Below are 23,046 nucleotides of genomic sequence, written 5' to 3'. Positions count from 1 at the left end.
GGCAAATCTGAAAATATGTCTTTATATTTACTCAAAACTTTCACAACCTCTCTTCGCTGTGGTTGGGACAATTCTATGTTTATTTCTACTCGATCCAAATTTTTGTACTGTTCACGATCACCCTCCCAAAAAGAGAAAGGACCGGATTCTTCTTCCGAAACAACAAAACATACATTAGCAGACCTTCCAACATAAGGCTTTAACATGTTTACATGAACTCTTCTTTCTACATTGGAATGTTCATCATAAATATCATAGTTTATTTGGTTGTGCTTCCTGGTGATCTTCCAGGGTCCCGACCAATCCAATTGAAGTTTGTTGGTTTTGTTGGGAGATAAAAATAAAACTTCATCTCCGATGTTGAAGATCTTTGGTTTAGCAGTAGAATCATAATAGTCTTTTTGTCTCTGCTGAGCCGCAAGCAAATGTTCTTGTGCAATGTCCCTAGCCAGTTGCATTGTTGATTGAAGATCCTTTAAATACTCCGACACTGGAACTGGATCTGTTGCCGGACTTTCCTCCCAATATTCCTTTATCAGGTCTAATGGACCACGAGCTTTCCTTCCATATAGCAATTCAAATGGACTGTAGCCAGTACTGTCATGAGGGACGGTCCTGTACGCGAATAACAGTTGTTGCAATTTGACGTCCCAGTCGTATGGCTTCTTTTGACTGTAAGACTTTATCATTTTGACTAAAGTCTTGTTCAGATTTTCAACTAGTCCATTTGTCTGTGGGTGATAAGCTGTTGAAGTCAGGTGTCTGATTCCACATAACTCAAGCAATTTCGACATAAGTCTGGAAGTAAATTGAGTTCCCAAATCCGAAACCAATTCTCTAGGATAACCAGTTCTTCCCCAAATAGATAACAGTGCATTTGCAATCGTTGGCACCGTGGTCCGAAAAGGTCCTTGGGATTATATTGATTTTTCTTATTTTTATACTTAAAGAGTTTGTGGCCCAGGCCATATCGATTCGTGACCACGAGTCATGCCTTCCAGAGTAATATGTGAAGTCTCTCATTGTGTTATTGTGGTGTCTCCATACATCCTTTAGATTAAGTTTTTCTAATCGTAGGAGAAAGTTTTTAGGTAATAAACTATTTCTATTTATGCCCTTTGCCTTTCTCCCTTTATTTTGCGATTTATCTAGTGTACCATCCACTATTCCATTAAAATCGCCTATAATAAGTAGCTCGTCGTATTCGACCTTGCTTATCTCATTTTCCAACTTTTTAATGAACTGCATCTTTGGACCATTAGGACAATATATGTTACACAATAGTATTTTTTGATTTTTTATTTCAATAGTGATACCTAAAAATCTTCCTTGTGTATCTCTGAACATTTGTTTGGGGTTCAGCCATTCTTTAACGTAGATTGCAACCCCTCTCTTCTTCTCACTGTAAGATGCTTGGAATACCTTCCCTAATTTGTCTTGCGTTAGATGCTTGGAATGTCTATCACTTATGTGGGTCTCTTGAATCATTATCAAATCATTTTTTTGTTAGAAAGTTGAAGCATTTTCTCCTTTTATTAGGGGAATTTAAGCCGTTGATGTTGTTAGAGTAGATTTTAATGGGTTTTCTATTCATGATTGATTGCTTTCAGGCATTTCCCACTGCAGCATTTCTGGAGGTACAATCAATTGATAATTTTCTGGGGAGAACTCCCTCAGTCTTTTTTGGTCTCTTTCGTCTTCTTCCTCTTGTGTCGACCTCGGCCATTTGTATGCTCCTTTTTCAGTCTTCTCTTCCTCCTCTTCTGTTTCCTTCTCTGTCCTTGTTTCTCTACTGTTTCCATTAGGGTGTCCTGTATATCCGTTGTCTTGAAATTTTCTCTGTGTTGGTTCTGTTGCTTTCCCTTTGATGTGGTCGTTGTAAAATGCTTTCGCGCTCTTCTCTGAATTTAACCAGTATCTTTTATCATTCATCGTGACCGTGATTCCGTCCTTTTTTTCCCATCTAAATTTTATTTTTTTCTTAATTAGTTCTTGAGTAAGAAAGGTGAACCTCCTACGTCTTGCCAGTATCTGTTGCGGGATTTCTTTCATAATTGTTACCTTTTTGTCCTTGAAAAATATTGATTTTTTTGCATTTTCCTTCAAGATTTCATCCCTGGTGCTTTTGCGGCAAAAGCTAATGACCACATCCCGGGGGGTCTTGTGTTTTTTGGCGTATTCCGTGGGCACTCTATACACTCGATCCACATCCTGCCCCACAATATCTGCACCTACATCCAATAGTTCTGCTAAAAGTTCGATCATATTTTGTTTTACATTTTCGTCATTGACTTCTTGAAGATTTCGGATTCTTAGTTGGTACTCAGACTCCCTGTACTCCAGTCTTTCGGCCTGTTGTATTTTTTGGGTGAGGGTTTCTAAATTGTTCATCTTTGTTTCGGCTTTTCCTTGAATTTTAATTATTTTTTGGTTTTCTTTTTTAACCTTGTCAACATCTTTTAATTTCGTGATTTCTTCCTTTATTTCTTGTTTCATGCTCTGTATTTCAGCTTGTAATTCCTTATGTTGCTCATCATGCTTCTCCGAGAGCTTCTTAATCTCTGCCAGGATGTTATCTAGTACTGTGCCTTCAGACATGGGGTCTTTTTTTGTTTGTCCCTCTATTTGTAGATCTGGCTTGCTTAGGGAGTCTCTTCTTGCTTGACCTTTGGTTGATTGTAGATTTTTCTTTTTTATATTTTGTGCTGCCATGCTTGTTTTGTTTTCCCAATTTATTTGTTTCCTCTATTACCTCCAAAAGATTTTGCCTATTTGTTTGTACCCTTATATGATATTGGTACTCCACTGGATATTTATTATTATTATTATTATTATTATTATTATTATTATTATTATTATTTTATTATTGTATTTTATTTTATCCGCTTCTCTTTGCTGCCCTACAGCTCCTCTCGTTATTTCCTTCTCCTCCCCTATCCCTTTGCCTTTCCATTGCTTACCTTTCCTCTTCTGTTAACCCGATAACTGAGTGTCTGTCCCAAGAGTCTCTCTTCGTTTCCTTTTTTTCCCCTCTCTCTCTTCTTCTTTCTCGCGACTGCTTTATTTCCCTCTCACTGGGCTAAGTTGGATTCGGGTTTCCCCTTTATCTTCTCGCGATATTTAGAAAGCCTGTTATTTTGAAGTCTCGCTGGGGATTTCCTTTTCTCGCGCCACTTCTGCAGCCCTCGAGATATCTCGCGCGGCTTCGCTCGGCTTCTCCACTCCCCGCGCTACTCCCCAGTTTGTTATCTCCTGAGTGGGTGGGGAGTCCGGCCCGCTGCGGCGCCTCTCCAAGGACGCTCTCTGGGACTTGCAGACAAACCAACGCCAGCGCTTATCTACTGTTCTCCCTTGTTGACTTTACCCAGCGCGTTTCCAAGGTCAGAGTCTTGTGTGTAAGGAAACCAAAGAGAGGGAAGAGTGGCGGAGTGAGGGGGGGGTGGGTCTCTTCTTAGCGTCTTAATATTTCTCTATGCTCAGCGCTCTCTCATTCTACTTCCAACGTGGTATTCGTATCCATATCTGTGTTGCTTTCGTCTTCGTTCAGTCCACAGCCCGCTATACCATTACCGAAACCTTTGCCCTCCTGTTCCCATCGGTCTGCCCCTTTAATGACTGGCCTTTGGGTGCGAGGGCCTTCTGGTTTTCGTTGGTTTTGCTGTCCCTTGCGGTAGGGAGCATTTCGCTCTACCTGACTGTGGCTATTGGTTAATTTGGTTTATTTTGATTTTATTTCTTTTAGTTCTTTTAGTTTTTTGGTTCTTTTCTCTACGTTTCTCCGCTCCGTCCCTCCCCTGTATTCCTCGACTCTTCTTTCCTTCTCTTATCTTTCTTATTTCTCTTTTTTTTTCTCCTCTCCTTTCTCCCCCCCCCCTCTCTTCTTCTTTCGCTCTGCTCTCTACACCACTTTGATTTTTAAACTGGTCCTTTCGTCTCTTTCTCTCTCACTTTCCTATACGCTCCTCTCTTCTTGCTTACCTTTTTTTCTTAATATGGAGCGCCCCGTTCCTAGTCATCTTCTGACATACTTTCCGGCTTGTGGTTGAAATAAAGTTTCCACTTAACCCTCCAATTCAATTGATGCCCTGGGAGGCTGTTCGCTTTCGATCCTAGTTAATTCTTGGTTTGAATTTCTTCTGTTCGTTGTGTTGGTGGCTGATGGGGGATTGGAGATGAATGTCTCCCACCATGGAGTTGCGTCCACCCTGCGTGCCCCGTTGCCGGGCGTCTCTGGGTGTCCCCTTGGGGGGGGGACACCGCTTGGATGCTGTCGGCCGATGGCACTTGGGTATAGCCTCTGCGACCTCAGACCATCTGCAGAGGAGGGGGGTGCCCCCTGACTTTGCAAAACCTGGTTGCTCCGGAGCCCTCGTTCCAAGGACTCAAAGCACATCCGCCATCTTCCAGCCACCAACCGGAAGTCCCTGTGGGGTGTAGTTTGATGGCCAACCAAGCACACTCCTCATGGCCGTGCGCATTCTTGGGTTGGTGGGAAGCCAGCAGAGGGTGTGTGTGTGTGTATGTGTGGGCCGTGAGTGTTTGTTGGTGCTGCGTTTGGCTAGCTGGGAGCACCATGGTAGAGATTGAGGCAGTGGGCAGGCACTCCAAGCTTGGACAGCATTGAGTACCTGACCCTGTGCATCGCTGGCGCTACCTCCCGCCCTGCAACAAGTTTGTCATCCCCCCCCCCCCCGCAGTAAAGGAGAAGGAAGGTAGCTGACCCTCACGATAAGGGTGCGCGGGTGGGTGAGCAGTCAAGGCCCTCTCTTTCCTCCTCGTTCTTTCAGCCACAGCAAACACACACACACCGGAGGCCCCCCTCTCTGGGCTCCTTAATGAGAGCATTCAACACACACACCCCCAACTTGGTTGCTTCACTACATCGGCTATTGCTGCAAGTAATGACAGTGTGAATAAATTGTCAATATTTGCTTGAGATAGTGCTTACAGTTCTGGAGGGACTCTTAATTTTTTGCATCTCATAGACTTAGCAGCATGGGGATTTGGTTAACCAGTTAACATTCATGAGTAAACCAGGTTTTTTTAAAAAAATCTGAAACATTTCGGGGGGGGTTGAACCCCTAAAACCACCCCCTCGCTACAGGCCTGCCTCCACCTCCACCTCAGCAGTTTTCAGGAAGGGGGGGAGAGAGAAAGGGCAACCGAGAGGAGAAAGGCTGCTGCTCCAAAAATGCTGCTTCTGCCAACTCCTGGTGGTCAGTGAACGGGGAGGGACTTTAGGAGCTCACCCGCTGTCCTCCTCTTCAAAGCAGCGGTGATTGGGCAGCAGTGACAATAATACGATGTTCAGCCTGCAAAGCTGGAATGCCCAAAAGTTGAATGGCCATCTGATTGTGCTTTTCCTTTATGGCAGAGGAGGTTGGACTGGATGGCCCTTGGAGGTCTCATATTCTAGCTTCCTATTATTATTATTATCTTTAGAAGCAGGAGCAGAGGCTGAATGGCCATCTATCAGGAATGTTTTGATTGTCTTTTTCCCTTATAGCAGAAGGAGGTTGGACAGGATGGCCCTTGGGGGTCTCCTATTCTAGCTTCCTATTATTATTATTACTATTACTATTATTAACTTTAGAAGTAGGAGCAGAGGCTGAATGGCCAGCTGTCAGTAATGCTTTGATTGTATTTTTCCCTTATAACAGGAGGTTGGACAGGATGGCCCTTGGAGGTCTCCTATTCTAGCTTCCTATTATTATTATTATTATTATTATTATTATTACTATTATTATTACTATTATTAACTTTAGAAGTAGGAGCAGAGGCTGAATAGCCAGCTGTCAGTAATGCTTTGATTGTCTTTTCCCCTTATAACAGAAGGAGGTTGGACAGGATGGGCCTTGGAGGTCTCCTATTCTAGCTTCCTATTATTATTTACTTACTTACTTACTTACTTTATTTCTATACCGCTTTTCTCAGCCCTTAGGCAACTCAAAGCGGTTTACATAATACAAATTAGCACAAGACAGTATCATAGGCAAATTAAAACACATTATACATTATACATAACAATCAATATCAATAAACAGTCATTATCATAGCGCCTCAACAACAAATCAGAATCCATTCTCGTAATCCTTTGTTCCATATTCCTATGTTCGATTGCACCGTGTTCCTATATTCCATTGCACTGATTAGCCAAACGCTTGTTCGAAAAGCCAACATTCCTCCGAAATGAAATATTATTATTATTATTATTATTATTACTATTACTATTATCTTTAGAAACAGGAGCAGAGGCTGAATGGCCATCTGCCAGGAATGCTTTGATTGTGTTTTTCCCTTATAGCAGAAGGAGGTTGGACTGGATGGCCCTTGGAGGTCTCCTATTCTAGCTTCTTCTTCTTCTTCTTCTTCTTATTATTATTATTATTATTATTATTATTACTATTATTATCTTTAGAAGCAGGAGCAGAGGCTGAATGGCCATCTGTTAGGAGTGCTTTGATTGTGTTTTTCCCTTATGGCAGAAGGAGGTTGGACTGGATGGCCCTTAGGCCTCCTCCAATCTAGGATCCTATTATTATTAATAGAATTATTATTATTATTATTATTATTATTATCATTAGCAGAGGCTGAATGGCCATCTGATAGGAGTGCTTTGATTGTGCTTTTCCCTTATGGCAGGAAGGATGTTGGAATGAATGGCCCTTGGAGGTCTACTACTCTAGGATCCTATTATTATTAATATCATTATTATTAAGTAAGGTCTCTATGGCCATCTGTCAGGTGTGCTTTAATAGTGCTTTTCTCTTGTGGCAGGAAGGAGGTTGGAATGAATGGCCCTTGGAGGTTTCCTCCTACCTTAGGATTCTATTATTATTATTAATAATAATAATATTATTTAGTTGAGGGTGAATGGTCGTCTGCCAGGTGTGCTTTGTGCTTTTCCTGCATTCTTCCTCTCCTTCCTCCTCTGCCAAAGCAGCAGCAGTGAGAACAACACTACGTTCAGCCTGCAAAGGCTGACTGGCCACCTGACTTGATTGTGCTTTTTCCTTATGGCAGGAGGTTGGATATACATCCTGCATATCAGAGATTTACATGACGATTCATAACAGTAGAAAAATTATAGTTATAATGAAGCCAAAAAAATAATGTTATGGTTGGGGGTCACCACAACGCAAGGAACTTTATTAAGGGATTGCGGCATTAGGAAGGTTGAGAAACACTGCACTACTGGCTATTGGGAATTGTGGAAGTCCAAAACACAAGGAGAGCCCAAGCTGGCCCATGCCTACTTTAAAGAATAGCCATGATATTTAATTCTATTGCAATGTTTCACATATTTGTAGATTTGAAATTGTATTGAAATTTAAGCTGCTTTGGCCCCTTCCACACAACTGTATAAAATCCACACTTAACTGGCTTATATGGCAGTGTGGACTCTGTTAATGCAGTTCAAAGCAGATATTGTGGATTATCTGCCTTGATATTCTGAGTTATATGGCTATTTGGAAGGGCCCCATATCCCAGGATCTGATCCTAGGTTTTCTGTTTATCCCAGATTATCTGGCAGTGCAGACTCAAATAATCCAGTTTAAAGCAGAAAACCTGGGATCAGATGCTGGGATATAGGGCCTTTCTGGAAGCGCCCAGTCTCCTTGTGAAGACAAAAAGTGGTGTATAAATAAGCATAATAATAATATTGTAGAACAGAAATCTGTTCCTGTTTGAAATTATTTTCTGTTTAATTGTGCGCCTCTTACTTTGAAAGTAGCAGTTCTCCTCCAGAAACTTTGTGTGGCTGCCACAAACTATGATGACAAAAGGTCATGGGAATTCGGGCAATAGGCTGATCAGTAAACATATTCATGGGTTCCCTGCTGTTATAGTTAGCCTGTTACCCATGCTACAACATACTTGCAGTCAAAATTTCATTTATTTGTAATTAGAAATAAATGTTTCACAATATATAAAACAAATGTTTCACAATATTCCCATGTAAACTATAGTCCAGCCCTCCAACAGTCTGAGGGACAGTGAACTGGCCCCCTGTTCAAAAAGTTTGAGGACCCCTGGTTTAAATAATGGTCAAACATTTTGCCTCTTCTCATTGGAGAAACCAAACATTTCTGCAACCTTCAAAAGCTGCTACAGAAGGAGAAGGATTGGGGCGGCAGCGTCTTCTCACAGTTTGGACTTCAACTTCCAGAACCACTGATTGGAAACAGTGGCTAAGGCTTCTGGGAAGTGGAGTCCCACATTCAAGTTGGGGGCTCATTACTAAGCATGCATGGCAGTCTCGGAAAGCGCTTCAGAGGCTGGATGGCCATCTGTCAGGGCTGCTTTGAATGCAATATTCCTATTTAAACTAAATATTGTGAAATTATGTTTTTTTTCTTGAAGTGACACACCACCTGAATTTTGCTCAGTTTTTTGGCGAATTTTGACACACCACGCTCAAAGGTTGCCCATCACTGACATAAAGCATGATTTGAGATCCCACAATCCTTCAGGTGTTGTTGGACTGCAAGGCGCAGCAGTCCTGGGCAACACAGGTAGTGGTGAGATCTGATGGGAAGCACAGTCCAGAACAATTCCCCCCCCCCCCCCCCATAATTTGAGTTTATACACACTAAAACATATATTTTTCTGATATAAAAAGGTAAAGGTTTTTCCCTGACATTAAGTGTCTGACTCTGGGGGTCGGTTGTCTGGTATAAAAAGATACCTGACATTAAGTCTCTGACAGGGGGTTGGTTCTCATCTCCATTTCTAGGCCAAAGAGCCAGCATTGCCCATAAACCCCTTCAAGGTCATGTGGCCAGCATGACTGCATGGAGCGCCGTTACCTTCCCACTGGAGTGTTACCTATCAATCTATTCACATATCCATGTTTTCAAACTGCTAGGTTGACAGAAGCTGGGGCTAACAGCCGCTCCCTGGATTCGAACATGTGACCATCTGATATTAAATAATATAAATGACTTTGGTATGGTGTTAACAAAATCCACATCCAGGGCTATAGCTACACAGCAATTTTACCACACACTGACTGCCATGGCTAAATGGATTTGTAGTTCTAAAGATACTTACCCTCCTCCATCAGAGAGCTCTGATGCCACAAAAACTACAAACCCCAAGATTCCATAGGATGGAGCCATAGCAGCTGGTGTGGAGCTACTACGATTCTGCAGTCTGGAGTGGGTCATGCCCAAAGTGGATCGTGAAAATGGATGGAAATAAAGCTTAATCCCTCATTGGTAGAAATCCCCCAGATTATCCTTTTTGGCTTTGGTTTTCTTCACCAGTCACTAATCACACAATTTCTTTAAAGGTATTTTTAAAACCATACGTATATAGGATTACCTGTCAACCTGTTTATCCATCTCAAGCTGTCTAGGGCACTCTCATCACAAGAATGACCACCGATAAGATGATAATTGGGGTTGCACATTTTAAATTTCAGTTCCTTCACATTCCCCTTGTCCCTATCCAAATGTGTGTATTCATACTTGCCAACCAAGGCAACCCTCAAGCTGTTGGATGAACAGGCTGGCAGACCAATTTATGTCACACGAAAGCTAATCGAGGTTTGTTTGCTCAGCTTCTGTTGGATTGCTTGTGTATTTTGCATGTCTAGGGTTTCAATGGGGAAGGAGCTCCAAGAAGCAAAGAAGGAGATCCGGAGTATGCAGCACAAGCTTGCGGAACAGTCGGTGGTAAGGAGAGCTTTAAATGGATAGGCAGAAGTTGAAAAGAAGGACATGCTTGAGAATGGAAGAAACAGAACCAAGCAGTGGTCATAATCCTACATCCAAGTTGTGAAGCATGTGGAATGAGGCATGAATTGTGCTACACAGTGACCACACTCAACTTTTCACAGAGACATGCGTAGCCAGGCAATGTTACACTGGGGTAAAGTTGAGCAAAAGTTATGTGTGAGGAAGCAGAGGCAAGCTAGAAGTGACTGCCACACTTTGCTTTTGTCTGGGGCTCCTGGGAAAAAGGAGACTCCAGTCTCTCTTTTCCTCTTGCTCCAAAGTAATTGAGTGAGATCTCGTTTTATACTTTGACTTAATGCAGTAAAATGGGAGAAGAGAGAAACTAGGACTTTTTAATAGAAGCAGACAAATGCACGGCTTACTTTTCAGAGCCGTTCCTGCCAAGCCAGGACAGCTGGAGGGTAAGTGAACCAAAGTGGCAATTGTGCAGCTGAATGCTCAGCTAAATGTGCATGTATATCTATGCACACTGTGCATAGAAACGCAGAGTGTGCGCCCATGGGCAATGCCACCACAGGCACAATACTATCTTTGTCAATATGACCTCAGTGTGGACCTTGTGCTTTAGAAAAAATAAATGTCCATTACACAAATTTAACCAGACTCCAATAGGAATTTGGACTTGTATATGAGTTTCAGTTTAAAAGATGCTTTGGGGCTTTGAAACCATGAAAGCAGTTTATACCACATTAATAAGCACCGAGAAATAATTCTAAACTAACAAATATTAAAAGAAGTCAAAAAAAGTAACACAGCAGTGTGTAAAATAAATACTTATGACAGCATAACAAAGACAAGTGTCTTGATTAATAACAACAAGGAGAGAAGGAAGCAGTCCGGTTGGCTTTGCAGAACATGTACATTTTAAAGAATCTTCCAAAACAAGGCCTGCCGTATATTCAGGATAAACTTTCTTGTTTTTCTTTGCTTGGATGCCAGGTTTTGCTCTATTCTCAAAGCCAGCTCCAAGAAGTAGAGGCGGAGAACTCCCGGCTGCAGCTGCGACTGAAGGAGTTGGTCAAAGAGTATCGTTCACGGCTCATTCAGTACATCACAGACCTTGCGGTGAGCATTTCCTCCTCACTGGAGGATGATGAATTGCAGGTTCAGGTCCTGCCCCCATGTAATAATAATAATAATAATAATAATAATAATAATAATAACAACAACAATTTATTTGTAATTGTAATGCGCCCCAACTTCCCTGGAGGACTCAGGGCGGTATCAAAGCCTAGCTTCTAAAAGATGACCCCCTAACTTAAGGCAAAAAACCCAAAGTGTATAAATAATAATAAAAAAGATTGGCTTGCTCTCCAATTCTGTATAACTGTATATAATTTTGGTTTTGAGCCGGGCTTTAGCACAGCAGGTTAAACTGCCAGCTGTAGAAAATCTTGCTGATAGAAAGATTGGCAGTTCAAACCCAGGTCGGAATGAGCTCCTGCCATCAGCCCAACTTCTGCTCACCTAGGAGATCGAAAACAGCAATGTGAGTAGATAAATACCGCATTAAGTGGGGAGGTAATAAAAGGTGCCAATAAGGACATGCCATTGATTCGATCTGGAGGACATCTATGGACAGCAAAGCTTCTCAGCATGGACGATGGAGCAGCAGCACTTTTCTGTTGCCGGAGTTGAGCACAGCCTCCAGATACTGTAAATGGAAAAAGATGGGAAAGCCTAGATCTCTGTTTATGCATTGTATATCCTTGTTAATTGTGTAATAGCATTGAATATTTATTTATTTATTTATTTATATACTTTATTTCTATACCACTTTTCTCAGCTCTTAGGTGACTCAAAGCGGTTTATACAACAATGCAAAATATCACAAAACAGAATAATGCAATTAAAACAGATTATAACATCAACAATTAACAACAGTATAACAATCATAATGCCTCAACAATTGCCGTATATGTGTTCTGCAATCCGCCCTGAGTCCCATTGGAGAGACAGAGCAGAATATAAATAAAGATGATGATGATGATGATGATGATTAGAAAACCAAGGTTTCTAAAGGGCCAGTAGTGAGCATGTGTTTGGCGCAAGAGTGGGCAATCTGTGGCTACCGAGGCATTTCTCTGCCTCTTGACAGCATCAGTATACAAGAAGTTTGAGAAAGGGATCGCCAACAGCATCAGTGTGGGGTTTCTAGCTAGCAAGGGTCCCGAAGCATTGGTTGAAGTTCCATTATTAATAACCCAGCCCTCCTCAAACCCTGTGTTTTTCAAGGAATACATGGACAACAAATCAGCTACTACTGTAACAAAGGCTGACAAAGCACCCTCAGAGCCTGCTCACATGAAGCGCTTTGTGGACAGCATGCTGAAAGACATCCGGGCATCCTTCAAGACCCAGGAAGAGCAGCTGGCTGGAGCCGCTCGAGGCTATAAGAAATGCCTGCAGAACATTGTCAAAAAACATGAGGGGCTGCTGGTTGCATACAGGTAGGATCAGAAAAGGAGGCCAGCATGGCATTGTACTGAGTGTCAGCTGCATTAAGATCACTTCTGACCAAAAAGTCATGAGTTCAAAGCCAGCCCAGGTTGGGGTGAGCTTCCGACCAATTGTGTAGCTTGTTGTCAACCTGAAAGACAGTTGCATCAGTCAAGTAGGAAAATTAGGTACCACCTATGTGTGGGAAGACTAATTTAACTAATTCACGAGGCCATAAAAGACTCCAGCAAAGCATGCGGGGAATGCGGAAGTACTTCATCAGTGTTGCAGATGGACGATGAAAGCGACAGCTGCCCTGGCAGCCAGAAAAGTTAAATAGCCTCTGACTGTCTGTCTATATCTGTTGTGTGTCTTTGGAATTGAATGTTTGCCATATATGTGTACATTGTAATCCGCACTGAGTCCCTGCGTGGTGAGAAGGACAGAATATAAATACTGTAAATAAATAAATAATAAATTGTGGGTTGGGCACTGGACCATGATTGTGGAGAACAGGGTTCAAATGTTTCCCAGCCATGGAAACCCATTCGATGTTCTTGGACAAGTCACACACCCTTAGCCTCAGAAACAAATCCATAGTAGGCTTACTATGGTGTTGCTTTAAGGTGGAAATGGCTTGAAGGCACAGAACAAGGAGCAGGAAATGTCTCGCTTGTTTAGACCAGGCATTTATTTATTTACTTTATTTCTATACCGCTTTTCTCAGCCCTCAGGCGACTCAAAGCAATGAACAACATCCGTACAAAATATCACAAAACAAGTATAGGGCAGTTAAAAAAATTATCACATAAATCATTAACATCAGTATAACAATCATTAGCGCCTCAACAGTAAAATCAGAATCCAGTCTCGTCATCCATTATTCCGTATTCCTATGATCAATTACACTTTTTAATCAAATGCTTGTTCGAACAGCCAGGTCTTCACTTTCCTCCGAAATGCCAGCAGGGAGGGGGCCAATCTGATATCTGCAGGCAGGGCGTTCCACAGCCGAGGGGCCACCACTGAGAAGGCCCTGTCTCTCGTCCCCACCAAGTGCGCCTGTAATGCAGGCGGGACCGAGAGCAGGGCCTCCCCAGATGATCTTAGTGTCCTAGTCGTTTCATAGAAGGAGATGCGTTCAGAGAGGTAAGTAGGGCCAGAACCATTTAGGGCTTTATAGGCTAAAGCCAGCACTTTGAATTGTGCCCGGTAGCAAACTGGTAGCAGTGGAGCTGGCGCAACAGAGGAGTAGTATGCTCCCTGAGTGCCGCTCCTGTTAGCAACCTGGCTGCCGAGCGCTGGACCATTTGAAGCTTCCGAGCAGTCTTCAAGGGGAACCCCACGTAGAGAGCGTTGCAGTAGTCTATGCGTGATGTAACCAGAGCATGGACAACCGTGGCCAAGTCAGACTTCCCAAGGCATGGGCAAACTTAGTTCCTCCAGGTGTTTTGGACTTCAACTCCCACAATTCCTAACAGCCTACCAACTGCTGGGAATTGTGGAAGCTAAAGTCCAAAACACCTGGAGGGACGAAGTTTGCCCATGCCTGGTTTAGACACTGAGCAGCAAAATGTAAGGTTCCAAGATGACTGTAAATGCTCTGTTACTCCAGTAAATCCATCTCTTTCCAAGCCTGACCAATAACTATTTTTTCTTGGTGGCAGGATGCAGCGCGAACAGATACGTTCCCTGGGCAGCAACAGCCTGATTCCTGGGCCACCAGAACACAATTTCAGCATCACTGATGCCGAGTTGCTGACCAACACCTCTTAAGAGCTGAACTGGCTCCAGGAAGACAAAGCAAGCCTGGAAGGCCAGATCCACGAACTGCAGATGAAGGTGACCCTGCTTGGATGCTAATTTCTGTTACTTGGGTGGCAGTAGATAATCCAGGATCCATCTCACTTTCTTTGGGTAGAAAGGATGGGACACAGATGACATACCCATATTGGCTCGAATCTCATGTGCCATTGAATCTAATACACACTTCAATTTTCAAAACGCTGAAAAAACCCACAGAAAAGTATTTGCTGATGTATTTACAGCATAAGGTGCACTTTTTGTAACGTGGTCATTAATGTTGCTGCCTGGTTAGGATTCCTTCTTTAAAAACAAAAGTGTTAAGACACCAAAGTTTCCTGCAATGGAAAGGAAACTGTGGATGCTCCTGTGCTGCAGAATAAATCCGCTTTAATTGCCTTGGTTCAATGCTATGGAGTCACGAGGATGCAGCTTTGCAAGGCCTTGAGTATTCTCTGCCAAAGAATGCTGATGCCTCACCAAACTACAAACCCCAGGATGGCATAGCATTGAGTCATTGCAGTGAAATTAAAGATGATGTTCCCCAAATAGGAGCTCCAGGTGCAGCTCCTGAATCAGCTTCCCCTTTGGCTTTGGCTCAGCACTAAAGTGTGGCTGTATAACATGAATGCACATGAAATACAACACCGCTTGAGCTCTATGTGTGCAGAATTTTCTGAATGAAGCAGAGAGTGTTTGAGGACTGGGACAACTGTAGGGGTACCAAAGTGCTTGTTTATAAAACTATTGTCCCCCCAAACCTGTTATACACCTGTGAAATGTGGACTTTCTACAGTTGTCACATTCAACTCCTGGAATGATTCCATCAGTGTTGCCTCTGAAAAATCCTGCAAATCTCTTGATAAGACAGGGGGACAAATGTCAGCATGCTGGAAGAAGCAAAGACCACCAGTGTACAGAAGTGTTTATAATAATATGCTTATAACTGTATTTATGTTTGAATTGGTTGCCCTAAGGCTGGAGCGGCCTAGCTGTGAGAAATGTGTTACCATGGAAACGAGGCAGAAGAGGAGGTGGGAGGAGCTTAGAGAGTGAAGGTTTAAAAAAGTGACAGTTAAAGTCAGTCAGGAGAGAAAGACTCTGAGAGAGCAGGAGAGTCAGTTTGGAGACTCTGAGGAGTGAAGAGGTGAAGCGTCAGGTTTTAGTGTTCGTGAATAGTAGAGATTTCTTCAGCTAGGAAGCTGAAGGGGAAAACCTTGTTAGTTGCTTTAGTTAGAAAGAACTAACATAGGCTTGTTAGGATCGCTAGTCGGAGGAAGACTGGGGATCTGTGATTTGGTCAAGTATAGATCAAACAGAAGGACTATTCATTGCAGGGAACACTGGTTAATAAAGCGCTTCACCACAGCAAGAGTTCATAAGTTGTAACATCGAAAGTCTGAATTGTATCGCAACCAAGTTACATGTAACCATCAAGTATTTGCCAAGCTTAACATCTTCATACTGCAACCATACGCTTTGTTTAAAAATAAACTTGTTCTCTTTGGTTTTTAAAACTGCCTCATCTCCATTAATTTTACGTTCTGCGCACCCACTCTACCAAAATTACCTCACAACACAAACAGAGCTTTAATACCAGAGCCTTTTACAAATCAGTGGCTCCTCTCTCCTAAACCTAGGCGCTTCCTCACGAGTTGGTAGCGTCTCTCTACAATTGGGTGGCAGCTTCATTACCAGTGGCGGAGGTTCTTTACAACCAGCATTGAAGCAATGCTCCAACACCATCAACTCTGCTGGACTGGCCATGTTGTCTGAATGCCTGATCACTGTCTCCAAAAGCAGTTACTATACTCCCAACTCAAGAAGTGGAAACATAATGGTGGGCAGGAAAGGATATTTAAAGATGGGCTTAAAGCCAACCTTAAAAACTGTGGCATAGACACAGGAGAACTGGGAACCCATGGCCCTTGAGCGCTCTAACTGGAGGTCATCTGTGACCAGCAGTGCTGCAGAATTCAAAGAAGCACAAATGGAGGGCAAAAGAGTTAAATGTGCCAAGAGGAAGGCGTGTCAAGCCAACCCTGACCAGGACCACCTTCACCTGGAAACTTATGTTCTTACTGCGGGAGAACATGTGGATCAAGAATAGGGCTCCACAATCGCCTACAGACCCACTGCCTTGGAGGACCATTATCCTCAGGTTATGAGGGATTGCCTAAGAAGGCACATGGAAAGGTGATTTATTCAAAAAAAGGTGTTAGGTGAGTAAATACAGTAGATTAGAGAATGTCTTGATGAACCACCATAGGGCTAATCTACACAAGTCACTTACTGTGGACTGGCCTTGAAAGGGACCACACGCTCCATCACCGAGCCATGCAGTGATGTGGAGTCTACATGGTCCACTCAGCCTGAAATTATTTTGGCCAAGCTGGACCACCGCCTTACCATCCCTGGTGCCATCGCTGCTGTTTGAAAACAGATAGTTTGAAAAGTGTGTGTGTGTGTGTGGGGGGGGGGGGGGAATATACTGGGGTTTTCTCTTCTTTTTGATAGGTACCAAGGACTTTAAGCAGCTGAGGGGGAAAAGGAAGGGGCCTGTGGCTGTGGGAGTTAGAGTCCAAAACACCCGGAGGACCCAAGTTTGTCCATGCCTGGCCTATATATAAATTGTTGCATCCAATAACATTAAGTCCCATATGATATATTACCATTTGAAAATGGTTTCTAGGTGTGTTTTTTCCATTATGGTTTACAAATTCTGTCATTTTAAAAGTATACTTGCAAATAGGTACAATATTGAATATTGGCTTAAAACAGCCCTTCTTACTTTTTCACTTGCTTTGCAGGTAAAGCTAAGTGAAAACGCTGGTCCCAGGACAACACCTGCACAGTGAGTACCAGTTCTCCTTTTTATGGAGTCAGACACAGGTACCAGCAAAGTTTTTTGCGGCTTCATCTACACTGCTATTGAATGCAGTTTGAAACTATATTTACATAGTCAGCACAGGGACGGTCAGTTCTACACAGCGTAGGACTGCAGTTTGCGGCAGTTATGAAACAGCATTTCTTTCCACCACTTTGAAGGAGTCATACAAAAGAATAGAGAACTTCAATCTTTCACAGTACTCTGGTACAGCAATTTGATACCGCCTTATTGGCTGTAGCTCCAACTTATGGAATCCTAGGATTTGCACCTTGGTGAGGTATTTAGCGTTTTCTGCAAAGGAGTTCTGATGCTATAGCTAAGTCGATTGCACTTAGAGAATTCTATTTGCTTAACCAAACTATAAATTCCAGGATTTCATAGGATTCAGCTATGGCTGTTAAAGTGGGATTGAACTTCTATAATTGGGCAGTGAGAAAGAGATCAGACTCGAGTCCTTTACATCTTATGGCTACCACAAAGGGACCCCTTATGGAGTTTTCTTGGCAAGATTGGTCCAGAGACAGTCTGCTAGAAGTGCTTGATTTTCCCATGGCGTTTCCTTGGTTGGGCTGGGATTTGAACTCTGACCTCCAGAGTCATAATCCAATGATATGTTATTGTGGCTCTCTAGATTGAGCTTAGTGGTAATATAGGGTACTAGCTGTGCCCTGCCACGCTTTGCTGTGGCCTATAGTAAAACTTACCAAAGTTGAGGTAGATATCTGGACTATTATGAAAGAGAGGTACCTACCTATTCCTTCCCCCTTTTCCTCCCCCTTTCTCTCCTTTCTTCCTTCTCTACCTCTTTCTTTCTTTCCTTCTTTCACTGCTTGGTTTTATCCTTCTCTTTTCCTTCATTCCCTCCCCCTTTCTTCCTTTGCCTTTCTTCCCTCCCTGTTTACTTCCTTCTTTCACTTTTTATTTCCTTTTATTTCACCACCATCATAACAATAACAATAATGCAATGCATTGCCTCTGGGACCTGACACCTCTCCCATTCCCCCAGGGTCTAATAGGAATAATAGCATAACAATAATAGAAATAACAACCTTTACCCGCCATGCGTTGCTGTGGCCAACCTTCCCTCTTTCTCTCCTTCTTTCCCTCCTTCCTTCCTTCCTTCCCTCCCTCCCATCTTTCCTTCTCCTCTTCCTTCTCTATCTCTTTCCTTCCTTCCCCCTTTTTCTTTCTCTTCTGGTCTCTTTTCTTCCTTCTCTCTTTCCTTCCCTCCCTCTTTCTCTACATCTTCCCCCTTCCTTCACTCCCTCTTTCCTTCCTTCATTCCTTTTTTTCTTTCCTTCTCTCCTTCCTTCCTTCTCCCTTTTTCTTTCTCTTCTAGTCTCTTTTCTTCCTTGTCTCTTTCCTTCTTTCCTTCAGTCCCTCTTTCTCTACATCTTTCCCCTTCCTTCACTCCCTCTTTCCTTCCTTCATTCCCTTTTTTCTTCTCTCCTTCCTTCCTTTCTTCCCCCTTTTTCTTTCTCTTCTCATCTCTTTTCTTCCTTCTCTCTTTTCTTCCTTCCTTCCCTCCCTCTTTCTCTACATCTTTGACCTTCCTTCATTCCCTCTTTCCTTCCTTCATCCCCTTTTTTCTTTCCTTCTCTCCTTCCTTCCTTCCCCCTTTGCCCTTCCTTCTCTACCTCTTTCCTTCCTTCCCCCTTTTTCTTTCTCTTCTGCTGTCTCTCTTTTCTTTCCTTTTCTTCTTCCTTCTTTCTCTAACTTTCCTTCCTTCCCCCTTTTTCTTTACCTCCCTTTCTCTTTCTTCCTTCTTTCCTTCCTTCCTGTCTTTCCTGGATTTTGACAGGGCGGGAAGGGGCGGGGTGGGGTTTGGAAGTGGCGTGAAGTAAAAGGAGGTAAGTTTGGGGCAGGGGAGTGATGGAGCATGGGGTTGCGTGTGTGTGTGTGGCGGCAGGGGGAGTGATGGAGCGTGGGGTTGTGTGTGTGTGTGCAGCGGCGGGGGAGTGGGGTTGCGTGTGTGCGGCGGCGGGGGAGTGATGGAGCGTGGGGTTGTGTGTGTGTGTGCGACGGTGGGGGGAGTGGGGTTGCATGTGTGTGTGCGGCAGCAGGGGGGGTGATGGAGCGTGGGGTTGCGTGTGTGTGTGCGGCGGCCGGGGGAGTGATGGAGCGTGGGGTTGCGTGTGTGTGTGTGGCGGCGGGGGAGTGATGAAGCGTGGGGTTGCATGTGTGTGTGCGGCAGCGGGGGGAGTGATGGAGCGTGGGATTGTGTGTGTGCGTGCGGTAGGTGGTGTGTGTGTGCGGGAAGCGTTGAGGCGGGGCTTGGAGTGGGCATGGCTTCCACAGAGGGAACGTTGGCCGGAAGGCTGTGTGCGCACCCAGGGAACTTGCGGCTGGGCGCCAATGCTCATGCTCAGTTGTTTTGCCGTATTGTGAGTGTGTTGTTGTGTTGTTTTTCATTTTGAGTAGATATGTTTGTACCTTGTGGGTTGTGTTATGGGCATGGGAATTTTGGTTAAGTTTCGTTGGGGTTTTTTGAGTTTTGCTGTTTTGCCGTTTTGTGAGTGTGTTGTTGTGTTGTTTTTCATTTTGAGTAGATATGTTTGTACCTTGTGGGTTGTTTTATGGGCATGGGAATTTTGGTTAAGTTTCGTTGGGTTTTTTTTTGGAGTTTTGTTGTTTTGCCGTTTTGTGATTGTGTTGTTGTGTTGTTTTTCATTTTGAGTAGATATGTTTGTACCTTGTGGGTTGTGTTATGGGCATAGGAATTTTGGTTAAGTTTCGTTGGGAGGTTGCGGAGTTTTGCTGTCCCGTTGAACCAACCTAACAGATTTATATATATAGATTTGTGCCAAGCTTTAGCACAGCGGGTTAACCACCAGCTGCAGAAAATCTTGCCCATTGAAAAGTTGGCAGTTCAAGCCCAAGTTGAGGTGAGCTCCTGCTGTCAGCCCAGCTTCTGCTCACCTAGCAGATCAAAAACAGCAATGAGAGTAGATAAATTGGTACCGCTTTAAGTGGGGAGGTAATAAAAGGCGACCATAAGGACATGCCGGTGATTCAATTGGGAGGACATTTATGAACAACAAATCTTCTCGGCATAGAAGATGAAGCGACAGCATCTCCCTGTGGCCAGAGTTGAGTATGGCCTCCAGATGCCGAATATAGGAGAAGCCTACACCTCTGTGTATGTATTGTCTCTGCTTGTCAATTGTATAACGGCATTGAATGTTGGCCGTATATGAGTTCTGTAATGCACCCCAAGTCCCTTCAGGGAGATAGAGGAGAATATAGGTAAAGGTAAAGGTTTCTCTTGACATTAAGTCTAGTCGTGTCTGACTCTGGGGTTGGTGCTCATCTCTATTTCTAAGCCAAAACTTGCATTGTCCTAGATACCTCCAAGGCCATGTGGCCAGCATAATTATATGGAGTGCCATTCCCTTCCAGCAGAAGTGGTACCTATTGATCTACTCACACTTGTGTGTTTTTGAAGTGCTAGGTTGGCAGAAGTTGGGCCTAACAACAGGAGCTCACCCTGCTCCCTGGATTCAAACCGCCAACTTTTTGAGGAGATAAAGTGGAATATAAATAAAGTATATTGTCATTATTACTATTGGGAGCCTGAGCTGGATCTTTAGGGAAGTTCATCATGGTTGGCATTAAGAAGTTTGGCTGCAGGTTGGTAAAGATGACTGAGAGCAACCTGACAACAACACAAACCAAAGTGCCAAGCCTATGTGCCCCACATCTCCATTGCCATCATATTAACTGACACCATTCCCACCATCAATATGTATGCCTCAAGCTGAAATGCCCACCCATTTCCCTTGAAAATGATTCATCCTATAGTGAGCTGGGACTGCTGGAATATGGAGAGGGGATCTTTCTCCCTTCTGTGTCTTGGATGCCCGCTAGAGGGCAAGCTGGCCCTCTCCAAAGGCTCCCAGGCATGCCAAAGGGAGCACAATGCATTCCCCGGTTCATACCATCCTTTCTATACAGTCGGAAGAATTCCCCCAGACATCAAATGTGACCTATATTTTGTTCATGCAGTCCCTGGACAGACTGGGGAACTTTCCCATGGCTGACCTGCATATTTCCTCACAATCAGATCACCTCTCCTCACGGCTTAAGCCACCGCAGTGAAATAAGTGGATTTGCCCATAAGTACAATGTAGATATTCCCCTGCCCCCCAAATGCAAGAATTGACAGTCCAGGGTTTCATACCAGCAACATTTCTCAGTGATGAAGTCTGCTATTTCAGAAAATACTTCATTGGTGCAATAATAGGGGGCTCCTGTGTGGTTTGTATATGTTCAAAAAGACTTACCTTGCAAGAAGGTAGCACTGCAATGTTGCCCTGAGGCTGAGGGACCCAAAATATGTAAAGTCTGCTTCATCCAGATCAGTATAGTCAGCCGTCTACATTCACTGGGGTTAGGGGCATAGGACTCCCACAATAGTGAAAAATAGTAAAATCACTATTTTTTCTGTCTCTCTGGGAATAGCTAGCTTTTCCAGCATTTGACCAATTTCATCCAAATCGTATTCGAGAACCTAGAGATTTCTAGTGTTCAAAAGCATTGATTCTAAATTTCGTCATCAAGATATTTTAGATTCTTGTCTAGATATTTTACTTGCTTCTCAGACCAGAATTCAAAACCTCAGAGCCAAACTGGTCTGCAACAAACAATTCAATCCTAATAGAGCAGTAACCAACAGATATATTGTCGAAGGCTTTCATGGCCGGAATCACTGGGTTGTTGTAGGTTTTTTCAGGCTATATGGCCATGGTCTAGAAGCATTCTAGACCAACAGATAGTTTGATCTAGCATAGTGGTTCTCAACCTGTGGGTCCCCAGGTGTTTTGGCCTACAACTCCCAGAAATCCCAGCCAGTTTACCAACTGTTAGGATTTCTGGGAGTTGAAGGCCAAAACATCTGGGCACCCACAGGTTGAAAGCTATTGATCTAGAGTGTAAAGGTGCCTGACAAGCTCTAATAAATTACTTTCGACAGACAAATAAATAAATAAATAAGGACACCACTTCTTTTGACATTTTAGCTTCCATGAGATTATCTTATAAGGCACGCATAAAACAGGGGGGGAAATGCACATGGTAGGATGCAATGGAAATAATGAGCGCTAGCTGTGATGGAAAAGAAAAAGAAATGGTTTTAGGATTTTTTTTACTGGTACGCATTCAGTCAGACTGGTTCTATCATACCAATGAGTCCCCCTTCGTGGGAAGAAGGGTGGGGTAAAAGTGCATGAAACAAACAAACAAACAAACAAACAAATATGGACTGATTGATAACTGGCAAATAGAAGGAGAAAACAGGGAGGCAGTGACAGACTTTGTATTTGTAGACACAAAGATTACTGCAGATGCAGACTGCAGCCAGGAAATCAGAAGACGTTTACTTCTTGGGAGGAGAGTAATGACCAATCTCGATAAAACAGTGAAGAGTAGAGACAACACACTGGCAACCAAGATCTGCATAGTCAAAGCAATGGTATTCCCCATCTACAGATGTGAGAGCTGGAACATAAGGAAGGCTGAGCGAAGGAAGATAGATGCTTTACAACTGTGGTGTTGGAGGAAAATCCTGAGAGTGCCTTGGACCGCCATACTTCAGGAAATAAAGCCCGACTGCTCATTGGAGGGAAGGATAGTAGAGGCAAAGATGAAGTACTTTGGCCACATAATGAGAAGACAGGAAAGCTTAGAGAAGACGATGCTGGGGAAAGTGGAAGGAAAAAGGAAGAGGGGCCAACCAAGGGCAAGATGGATGGACGGTATCTTTGAAGTGACTGGCATGACTCTGAAGGAGCTGGGGGTGATGACGGCTAACAGGGCCAACAGGGAGTTCTCATGGTCTCATGCCTGTCATAAGGGATCACCAATGACTCTTCTAAGTACCATTTTCCTCATCCTTTTTATTTCTCAGCACCCTGGATGAGGCAGGCTGGGAGCAGCTCAGGAAGCAGCTGCGAGAATTCACTCACCGCACCCAGGTAAAGCTCTCCAAGAACATGGCAGTGCTGAGGGAACTCGTAGTAGCAGGGTGTTTTGTGCATATTCCTTCTGGCAAGTGGGTTCCTACCCAAGAGTTCTGAACTCTTTTTTTTTCAACATTTACGGGACACTTTGAAGGCCCACAAGGAGAAAAATGCAGGCTTTCCATATTAATCAGTTGGCCAGGACGCCAATGAC

The 23,046-nt window shown here is 43.5% G+C and overlaps 1 pseudogene; it reads left to right on the top strand.

The window, feature by feature from the left end:
• The window catches only part of LOC137095632 (coiled-coil domain-containing protein 78-like), a 56,998-nt pseudogene that overhangs the window by 31,311 nt on the left and 2,641 nt on the right, over nt 1-23,046 (top strand).

The sequence above is a fragment of the Anolis sagrei genome, chromosome Y (genome assembly GCF_037176765.1).
Source record: "Anolis sagrei isolate rAnoSag1 chromosome Y, rAnoSag1.mat, whole genome shotgun sequence".
Taxonomy (NCBI): Eukaryota; Metazoa; Chordata; class Lepidosauria; order Squamata; family Dactyloidae; genus Anolis; species Anolis sagrei.
The sequence above is the reverse complement of the archived record's forward strand: the minus strand, read 5'-3'. Positions and strand labels throughout refer to the sequence as shown.